The sequence below is a fragment of the Lepeophtheirus salmonis genome, chromosome 4 (assembly GCF_016086655.4).
Source record: "Lepeophtheirus salmonis chromosome 4, UVic_Lsal_1.4, whole genome shotgun sequence".
NCBI classification, from domain to species: domain Eukaryota; kingdom Metazoa; phylum Arthropoda; class Copepoda; order Siphonostomatoida; family Caligidae; genus Lepeophtheirus; species Lepeophtheirus salmonis.
The window spans coordinates 48261191-48272568 of record NC_052134.2 but is presented as its reverse complement, the minus strand read 5'-3'; the positions used below and the strand labels follow the sequence as shown (position 1 = coordinate 48272568).

Genomic DNA, 11378 nt, shown 5'->3' with positions numbered 1-11378 from the left:
GTTCCAAAGGGGATATCAACCGAAGAGGTTCGTAAATCATGTTGAGCAGCTCTGGGATCGAACGTAATTAGTCAAAATGGAGGAAGTGAAACGTTATGAGTGGGATTCTTAAGTTGGTCTTTCTCCTTGGAGTGCCTCTGACTCACTCCACACTATGTAGTGAATCCGAGATCCCTTCATGGGGTCTAGTGCAAAAATCAACAACACTTATGATGATGAATAGCCTGTCCCTGGAAAGGAGAGGAGGGATGGGGAAGGGCGGGAAAGAAGCCTCATATTTCTTTTTTATTGGGGAAATGATTAATTAAATTCGGAAAAGTGAAGCAACGCTTTTTCCCGAGTTTTAAAATCCATTTCTATTTGAATGTCTCTATTCCGTACAAGTTTTAATCCATTTTTGACTTGCCTTTCTCAAAATATACCAACTATTCCCTGAGTCATGAATCATGGAACTACTCCTGCGCCTCAGCAACGGAGTCCCCCCTCAATAATCCCTTACATTTAGACTTCATTTCAATCTTATTTTTGAGTAGCAGCAAAGAACCGAATTTATCAGGTTTTGACATTTCCCTCTTAAATAATTACACGCTATTTTTTTTCATTTCTTCTTTTCTCCTGCTTAAGCTATTATTGTCATGGATTATGTTGTCCCTGACCTCCATGATTCATCATTATGACTCAAATTATTAGTTTTATTTTCATACTATAACCATTGAATATAGTGATGGATTGACTATTGTGTGGTGACGCTTTCACTTCCTTCAAACTCATTGACAGTGTTGTTAATTATAGGCTGTATTTCTTGATATCTTATTATTGTACTGTATGATTCAAATGGGATTTAAGTCTTCATTTGAAACGGTACTACATAGTTTTAATATTGGAAAAGTCTTTGTACAAAAAAACAAAAAAACTGTTCATATTCATTGTGTTCACTGCTGTAATATGTAACATTCTGACATTCATTCCTACGACTATTTCAGATAATTTGATATGGGAGTAGGTTCATCTTTTAATCGCGAATGACTTGTTACGCACTCATTTGATACCCAATAGTACATTTCTTGTATTCTCTTTCAATGTTCATTTCGTCAGCTATGACGACTTGACGAAATGTACGAATGTTTTTGCATGCTATCATCAGACGAAAACTAAATAATGTTTTTGAATGTCTCGTCTGATAAATATTTTTTGACGACGTAACTGATAGTGTTTCCTTCATATGTTTTCACCATCACTGAAGGAATGCAAATTGATTTATTATTTTCTTGGATATAGTTTCATTATATAATATTTATATATATTATCTTCTTCTTTTTTTTTCAACGATTTCTTCATGAATCATAATATAATATTCTTTTATTTCTATCTTCTAGTTTTAGTGATTCAAGCTAAGAAAAAACGAAGGAATCCTAAAGGACGTACCAGAGGACGGGATGGGAACGACAACTCGCATAATAACTCCAAAAACTACCAATATCGGTAAGGTCATCTCTGTGTTTTTAAACCTACATGTAGTATGGATATTCTTACACATGCTTATATACAAAACGTTCAAATATCTATATTTTTTTTGTACATAGCCCTATTAATTAAAATAAAATGGGGCGTCGTTATTATTTTTTCTCTCTGTCTCTTTTTAATGCATTCATTTTTTATATATACTGAGCAACCACGACCTACCTACCTACATACTGTTGTTCGTTCCTCTTTGTAAATTAGGATATTGGTAGTATCTATGTATTCTACTAATATAGCAGGACTTGCTATGAATATTTATTATAAATTAAAACGTAGGGGTAAAAGGACTGTATACAATTGCAACACTTTTGGTTTTTTGACTCAGTTACAATGAGTTGGTCTAATTTAGACTCCTAGTTGTAAGACAATATAGCTTTATATAGAGTTAAGTGGGCCCTTATTTATGTGGGTCCAGTCTTAGGACGGATTAAACAAAGAAGAAATAAAGTTGAGTGACCTAATCAAACTTAATAAGTTTTAAGGGCTGATATGCAGGACTGAGACGGAAGTGGAAGGGACTAGTGTCTTCAGTCCTAAATAAGGACGGACACAACACTACCACCATATGTCTAGTATTTAAATGTGACTCCAGTCAATAGTTTTCCCCCTTCGCAAATTACATTTAAATGCAACTCGTCAAATTATTGCAATTACTCTCGTAGATAGGAATGGTCGCAAGAGTTAAAACAAATCAAATTTGAGTTATAAATTCTTTTAAAAAAAACTAAATAATATTTATTGATGAGTAAATAACTTGAGTTATTACATTTCAATGTATTATAGTAGATTACGCTATTTATATTATAGTTTGGAGAAATTCACTCCCACAAAACTCTTTAGGACCTTGTTTTGGCTTAAGACAACATCCTTGATGTATTTGCAATTAGATTAAATAATAAAGAATAATCAACCAGTGCAGTTTTTGCAACTGTCCCATTTGTACTGAGCGTTACTCAAGTTTCTCCTCAATGAGTGAGCTTTTAATTTTCATAAACTGATAGCAAAATAATCAATAATGAAAATGACATTACTGAAGCATAATAACAAAAGTAATGATCCTCTCAAAAACTACTTATACTATATCAAAACCCCTTTATATATCCAATTTCCAAAAGAAGAAAAGTTGACTTTAAATATATTGATTTGTTTTTACAACAATTTGCACTATATTATATAATTATGATGTAAAAGGGACTGTTGTAACTATCACCGGTCTCCCCTACTTAATATTAGTTCCCCTTTTTCCTCCTTGTTTGATCAATCTTATGCTATTGTACATAATTCACTCACGTAAAATAGATGCATCATAATGCAGATGAGGGATAAATTATATGACATTTAATTCCTTAGTTAAACATCCAAATGAAATATAGCCTCATTTTTGGATTGGAATTCTTATGGTTGCTAAGAAGGAAATTTATAATACAAAAATCCTCCCAAATTTCATCCCACGTTGAAGTGTATGTATTTTACTTTTTTTATTATATTTATAATAATAAGAATATATATATAAGTTGACAAAGAGTTACGGCATTACACTTGAGCCAAAAAATAGATATACATATTTAACCCCAATTTATTTTTTATACTTACATTTGGTTATATTTTATGCATCACATCATTTGTGTTACTGAGCCTACTACTCATAGGTAGTAAATCGAATAATATTAGTCTTTTTTTTTCATAATGGGGTTTATTATTATTTACCGTAAAATTGTCTTCGAGCAGGATCCCAAGAGTGAATAATGTATACTTTGAAATTTAAGATTTTTTTAAATGTTTTAACCCCTTATGACTTATAAATCAAATAACTGTGAATGCATATCTAAGAAACTTCTCATACCGGTTAATTACATTTTAGGACAAACACTAATGCTGTGTATTACTCCAAAAAACGTACGGTATTTCAGTATTCATGTGTAATTGAAAATTTTCAAAATCTAATTCGAAAAAAAAATGGGTCAAAGAGGGTTAAGAAGAAATATACATTTTAAGCCACTCTTAAATACACATGCGTAGTGCTGTGTGGATCCTTATTTATTTGGTCCAGTCCAGTAAAGTCTTAGGACGGGTCCTGAAGACTATCCTCAGGACCCGTCCTTAACTCCCAGTACCTGGATTTTTTCATAAAAATATCGATATTTTAATATACCAAATATGATATTTATTAAGAACGTTGCAAATATCTTGCAAAAAATATTCATTTTCTGAAGACGAACATATTATGATTTTACTTAGTTAAATAGTTTATTCTAAAAGTAAAATATAGTTTTATTATAAAACACAACAACTCTTCAATGACGTTGCGAGGGATCAATTTTATCTTCTTTAAGAACCGACAAATGGGAGTGGACTCGTTCTCAGTCTTAAATAAGTATCGACACAACACTACCCATGCGGCAACATAACTTACATTTTAATAATATGTGACAATTAGGCTGTAGAAGTAGCTGTGCATGGGCGTGGTTTCATTCTAAAGGCGATAATATATGTTTTGTTTTTGGAAATACAGTTAGTCCCTATGATTCGTTGGAGTAGTGAGGAACGTTTGTTTCCCATCGAAAATAAATATTGCAACTAAATGGCTTTACCGAGAATTTTATAAAATTAAACTTATTGCACTTTAACTCTTGCGTTTTTATTGATGTGATTTCTGAAAATCAGTGAATTAATTCAATTTTTAATTTACAAAACACGATTTTTTCAATTCATTTTTATAATTTGAAGTTTGAAAAATTCTTTCAATGCAAATAACTCTACAGATAATGATGATGGAAAGCTAAAATTTCTATCATCAAATCCCGTGTTGTGGAAAATTTTTAAATTGGTGCTGTTTGTCCAAATCGGAATATTGGAACCAAATTTATTCCGGATAAATCAACATTTTAAGACCTTTGCGAAGTCGCCAATAAGTAATGATTTAATCAACTAATCATCCATAACTATAAAGAAAGATATGACGCCAATTAAGTTATCTATATTTGTATAAAAATAACCATCCCTCTAAATACTAAAACCTCTCGTTGAAAATTTATATATAGATAAAAAGTAAAATGAAGAAATCAGTGGGTATTAAAATATAAAAGTTCTGTTTATTTAATATATGGGCAATGGGAAGGTCACCTATCTGATATGATTTTCAATACATGTGTAAAACAATATTTTAAAAGTGTACTATCATTATATATATATATAAAACTTTTCTAATTTATAAAAGTTGTTATATTTCCTTATGAAAATAGTGAGCAGTTTTTTTTTCTTCACTGGTTCCATTTAAAAAAATTATTTAACTCGATCCGACCTACAACGAAAAAAACTTCAATAGTAAGTGATTAACGAGATAATTTTTTTATGGAGCGTGGGGTCGTATAGTTGTGAAATACTCGGCCCTTCCCGCGGTATAAAGTAAACTATTTTGGGCAAAATTTATTATGAATGTATATATATCATTTGCAAAACTTAAAATCAAGTGATTATTCAATATGTAGGATTGAACCTTTAATTGTGTACTATCAAATAGTCAAATGGAAGCTTCCCCGAGATTTTCACGTAGTTTTAAAATCCCAGAAAAGCGGGATCTCCGGAGAGAAACCCTTTTACATATCTACCTCGTGGTCCATTGAAATCTGAAAACTATTTAATTAATTAAGGTTTAGTTATTTTAATTGATTTATATTTCGATATATTAAAGCATAAACAATTAGTGACAAAACTAAACAAACTTAAGGTATCTAGCTTACGTACAAGTTGAGAAAATGGCACTTGAACGTTATTGACGAATTTCCATCCGCACATTACAAGCTGTTGGGTGTCTCCAGGACCACTGTTCACGCCGTCAGCAAGTTCGAAACGTTTGAGAGGAAGAAGAACTCTGTTAAAAGGCCAAACTAGACTCGGATAAGTTAAATAAAACAGGCTTGGCCAATTCCATCAAGTCTGTAAGGGTTCATACAAGAGATCACGGGGTTTCATACCACTGTCCAAGAGATATAAAAAGTGGTGGAAAGAGCCTTGTTAGGGTGGAGAGGCACTTGACACCAGCAATGAAAGACGCCCATCTCCGTTGCAAGACTCTTTTGAATGAGTTTTGAGCTCTTTTGGCCTCTCTCGACTACACCCAAAGGGTGTAGTCGAGGAGAAGGCCTGCAGTGTCTTGTCATCCAAACATCGAGCCTCAATGCACTGGAAGACTGTATCTATAGAGTGTGCTAGGCCTTCGGCTGCCCCTTGGAAGCCATTATTGCCACTAAGGGCGGCTACATTGATGATAAATATAGCTCAGACACGCATCTATTGTTAATCAATAAATTATGTCTTGTTGAAGTTTAAAGTTCTAAGTGTTTAGATTTTAATGTACCTCTCGGTAATCCTTAAGAGAGGCTTTTTGGGTTATAAGTTTATGAATAAAATATTTTGTAATTTCTATTTTGAAACTGGTATTTTCCTTATTTATTTACCTTCTTAATATCTACTTAGTTTATTTGTTGTTTTTTAAGTTTGATGCAAGTATTACACTTAATGTTTATGAAAATCCTGAATAAATTACGAAAACAATTTTTATCATTTTAAATCATGAATTACACTCAAATGTCATACACAACTTCAAAACAATATTATATAATATGTAAACATATGTATGTGGCTTGTCAACAATAAAGCTAGCTAGACGGATTTTTTCTAATAATTATGTCATTAAAATATTCTTATTAATCCTTTGGAGGCACCGCAAATTGCAAAATAAAGTCTGATATTTACAACTTTATTGGATATTTGGAATTCATCCCGGAAATTTGAATATTAAGCCCATAGTTGATGCTCAAAATATGTTCATGAAGTATTACGGTTGATGGATGTATATTAGACTGTACCGAATTGAGAAAAGTTGGGAATTTGATATCGCCGGATATTTTTTTATTTTTCATTTTATTCTTCTAAACAAGAAAATAACCATCAAACGTTCAAAAAAACTGTCAATTCAATCTTTAAAAAAAATACTACCTTTTATTTATTTTTCCTTAATTTCTATGGTTGATTTGTTTTTATTTAAGGATGTTTTATTTTTATATTCTATAAGTTTGATATTTTTCATTTCAAATCCAACGCTTTTGTCATTAAGGTACACCCTAATGTATATATTATGTAAAAAGTAAAATGAGGATTTGATATTTTTTCAAGATTTGTTTTTATTTGAACCGCCAAATATATAGCTTGCTTTTGTATTTCATTGCAATCTACTCGAAAAAAGTCATGATTCGTGCAATCATTTAGTTATATACTGAGTGGGGCACCCAAAACTTGAAGTAGCATTGAATCATAATTTTATCCCTCTTCCTTTAATTGCTATGTTTCATTACGCCACCTAACGATTGCTTAAACACAAATAAACTAGTTTTGTTTTAATCCCATGTCTCTAAGTGTAATAATATCGGAGTAACAACAAAAAAGACAACGCGTGTGCAATCTCCTCCGCGCCGGTGTCAGTACCAAGAAGGCTGCAAGTACCGTTGGCATCCCCATCAGGACTGCCTACTACTTCAAGAAGTCCATTATGGGTAGTGATGAAAATTTTGTGTACTTTGGTTGTTTAAAAAAATGAACATAGTAACTCTGACAATTTAAAGAATATTTTAGAGGAGAGCAGCTATAATCAGCTGTGACAAGGGAGGCATTGGATATTGACATTAATTACTCTGATGTTGATCCTCAATTCTACTTTGAGTCGAAGAAGCGCTTAAAATTATAACTCTGCAACAAATCCTCAAGGTTTTCTCTCCGTTTTTATGAGAAGACACGACGAATGCTCCATCTGATTTTGAATATAACTGAACATAGTAGAAAAGGAAGTTCACTACATATTTAATAATGACAACAGCTAAGGAAAAAAAAAATCCTTCTTCAGATTAACAATTCCAAAAAGCAGGCGGCAAGGTAAAAAAGGAACATGATTTACAGGAACATATGCAGCAACAATATGGTTTACTTCTGGGCTACCTTCATCTCTGACATCAACCCCCTGGACTTAGCAGTTCGGGGCATCTTAGATAAAGATATCTGCCGCACTTCTCATCCGAATTTAGATTTGCTCCGAGCTGTGATCATGACAGCGTCGTACGCCATGAACACGGCCTTCGTCGTCAAGAGCTGCTAATCTGTTCACCGGGGTGCCAAGGCTGTTATTGTTTATGAAGGAGGACATATTGAATAAAAAAATATAGCTAAATATAGTGATTTTGAGGCTTCTTTTCTTGATTCCATGGAAATCACGTTTTTCCTAATTATGTCATGTTACTGTCCTTTTTGGGTATCCACTCTGTGTATATATATTACTCTATCACATACGTCCTTTAATTGTGAATGATAGAAGTTATTTCTGTACACATATTAAAGCTATTTTTTGCCCATGCCCCCCCCCCTGATGATTGTAATGATACATTGTTTGAAGGATTACTTACATACATGTATATTATAATTAAACGAAAAACTTAGTATACGTACATATGTCGTCTCTATACAACCAACATTTCGTTTTCATTGAATTATTTATCTCATCGATTTTTTTAACAGTGTCATTCTAGTTTTATAACTTGAATCATAATTGAATGATTCATAAAGTTAGCTGCTACTTCGCAGTATCTGCAGCAATGCATACATATCTAAACCCTTAAAATATATTTCGTGAAGGGATAGGCAGGGCTTTATGTACTTAACTTTCTACATTTTATTCTACTTTTCACATTGTATACTAACATATATGTAATAATCATTTGTATATATTAATAATCATTTGTATAGTTTTGCATTTTTGGACTCCCAAACAGTATCTGTTGGAAAAATGTTTTCTTAGTTTTACTTTCAAACGATTTGTTTCTATGTACCGCACTTTTTGATAACAAACATTAATTTGAAAAATGAACAGGAGTACAACATTGAGGCTTTATCACAGACTTCTTTATGGGTATACATTCTGTCAAAAAAGTACCGGTAATTGTTAAATATAACTCAAATTTCACATTTAATCATCAAAATTTATTTTTTTACCATTATAAGTAATCTCTATTGGATGCAATACATATATGCCAACGTTTTTTCCAGTCCTTGGAAACATTTTTATAGACACTTTAGGATGGCCTTAAGCCTCTTCCACGAATATTGCTTAATGGATTCAATAGACTCAAAACGACAATTCAAGTTTGGGGAACAAAAATAAAAAGTCACACGGAGCTAAATTTTGTGAATATGGTGTTTGATTGATGGTATTTATTGCGCGTTTGGGTTTGAATTTGTCCGAGCTCACGACGCCCAGCATCATGATGCCTTGAGGGTGTTTGATCCTATTGAATTAGGGGGACTTTAGTGGTTGCCTCGCCTATTTTGAGAGTTCCTAGCCTGGTCAACAGTCCAAAAAAAATTGTATGAGAAAATGCGAACTGTTGACCCATTATGTTTTCACCAAGTCAACAATTTCTGACCTCTCTTTACCCGGTCGAAAACGGTTGCCAATGTTGTCGTACATAAGAAGCTTTCCCCCAAATCCTTCACATACCTTCTTGCAGTTCAATCACTGACATTGAGAGCCTTGGCATGCTCCCTCATTGACTAGGTCAGACTACTAGTGATTGCAGTGTCCACATACTCTATTATTCAGATTTTCTGGCGGCTGCCGCTGTCAGATACCTCTCAAAGACTCTTACCTGAAGCTGCCATGCTTTTAATCTTATAAACAAGACTCCTGGAGCTCCCTACGACCTTCATGATCTCATGAAGGTACTCACTTGGTCATGGAGCGCATTAAACACCCTTTGTTTTTTCCCCTCCATGCTGATAACCATTGATTTTTGAATGTTTATTTTTTATTGTTTCATAACATAACATTCAATTCAAATGATAAATGTTTTTCTTTTCTTTTTTTTGCTAAAAAATCATTGTTAACTAAGAGTTTATTAGATGCTAATTTATTCATGATTTGGATTGTTCATTTAGACTCTTACTTTTCAAAAGGACCACTTGATATGCCTATGCCTGCAATTTCTCGAAATATTGTGTTCCTGATACCCTCTAATTGTACCTTGCACTATGAAAAGACGTATCACAAAAATATGCACTTGTTCTATCGTTAACCATAATTTTTACTTGTTATTACATAGTACTTACAAAGAAGAAATAATTCCATACTAGAGATTAGTAGTTGCATTATCAAAAGTAGGTTGTATTAATTGATTATATCAATGACGACTGAGTCAAAAGCTGTGAATAGGGTTATAAGATGAAAGGGCTTAAATAACAATTATATATTCTTGTCACATGTTATGTGAGGAACAAGCTTGAGCGATAAGTCTTGCAATGTTAAGTTTTGTATCTTTGCACAATTGATAATATTTACAGTGAAGGAAATAAGTATCCCTTGTAGATTTTGTAAGTTTGCCCACAGATAAAGATTTTCTCTGGGATTGAGGTTTGGAGATTGGCTAGACCATTCCATGACCTTAATGTGCTTCTGGAACAACTTCTTTGTTGCCATGGGCGTATGTTTTTAGTCGTTGTCGTGTTGGAAGGCCTATGTGTATTGTCCTAACCGAGGGAAGGATATTGTCGCCCAAGAATTCCCGGGGATGTAGAGGCGTTCTGTCATACTATTTTTTAAGATACATTTAAGATTTTAATTCAACTATACAGAAGAAGATGTACCAGCTACTAAGGTCCAAGAGCCTGCACCCTCGGGGGCATCTTCCTCAGGAGAGGAGGTTGTAGTCACGTCGTTGCCTCCAATGATAACAATACTGGTAGCCACACCATCAACCGGAATGAATTTTCTATTCCCAATTTTACCTATGAATTTCACAGAGACAAAAATAGTTGTCAATTATATAGAAATGATGAGGAGGGCCTGCATGATTTACCTCCACAATATCCCAATCCTCCACCCCCTTTCGATGCGGGGAAGTCGTCCTTTCACCTTAGCAGAGAAACACTCCCAAAATATAAAGTACTCATCACCATAGGAATAGTGTTCTTCGGGTGATACTCAGCATTTTTTCCCCATCCATATCTATGTATATCTCCAGAGGTTTAAAAAATACAAAATTGAGGGCGATTGAAGATCACTCTCTTTTTGCAATTGCTACCTGAAATGAATTTTAAATTTACAAAAGTTGTCATCATTATTCTTGTATTATAATGATATAAAAAATAAGTATAAAGCAATCACAAGTGCGTAAAAGATACAGATTAATAGCAAGTTTTTTTTCTTTTGTGGAGTTATAGGAAAGAGTTTGTTGAAATTGGAGTAGAATTGAAGATCGAAATGGTTGTAATTCCTTGCTTATGTCTTTGTTTGATACACAAATACTGAATATGGACCGATGCAACACTAGTTACCACCTTCATTTTCTGTTTTTAACATACCGGTGTTTCATATTATTTTAATCTCTTATTACGTCTCTCACGGGGAAAAACCTTACAAAATGGGCAAGGGATCAAATTCTTATTTTCTCAACTATATTGACTCATTTAGTACTAGTATAAGTACACAATAACTCGTAGTATGCCCCTCCTATATGTATAACCTCGTACAAATGCATATTCAATCATTCATTTATGTTTTCTTAAAGCTATGCGGCCCTTTACCTTAAATCGTCTCATTCATTATCTATTAAATAATAATACATTTTATTAATGATGTAATTTGTAGTTCTATTTCATATTCAAAGAAGAAGGCAAGTTGCTACGTGTTTACGAATTTAAATAACTATGAATGTTTTTGGTGGTGATTCAATCACTCACATATTTTGTACTTTTTAATCAATGAAAGAAAGCACTGTTTTAGTTAGTGCATGATTGCTTGGTTGTTCATTCCATTT

At 33.0% G+C, this 11378-nt stretch overlaps 1 long non-coding RNA gene across 1 annotated transcript; it reads left to right on the top strand.

The window, feature by feature from the left end:
- On the top strand, positions 1 to 10919 carry LOC139905233 (uncharacterized). Its single transcript, XR_011779870.1, has 3 exons — positions 1 to 27; positions 1377 to 1482; positions 10783 to 10919. It is a non-coding gene; the product is annotated as an uncharacterized lncRNA (long non-coding RNA).
- The last annotated feature ends 459 nt before the right edge of the window (positions 10920 to 11378 follow it).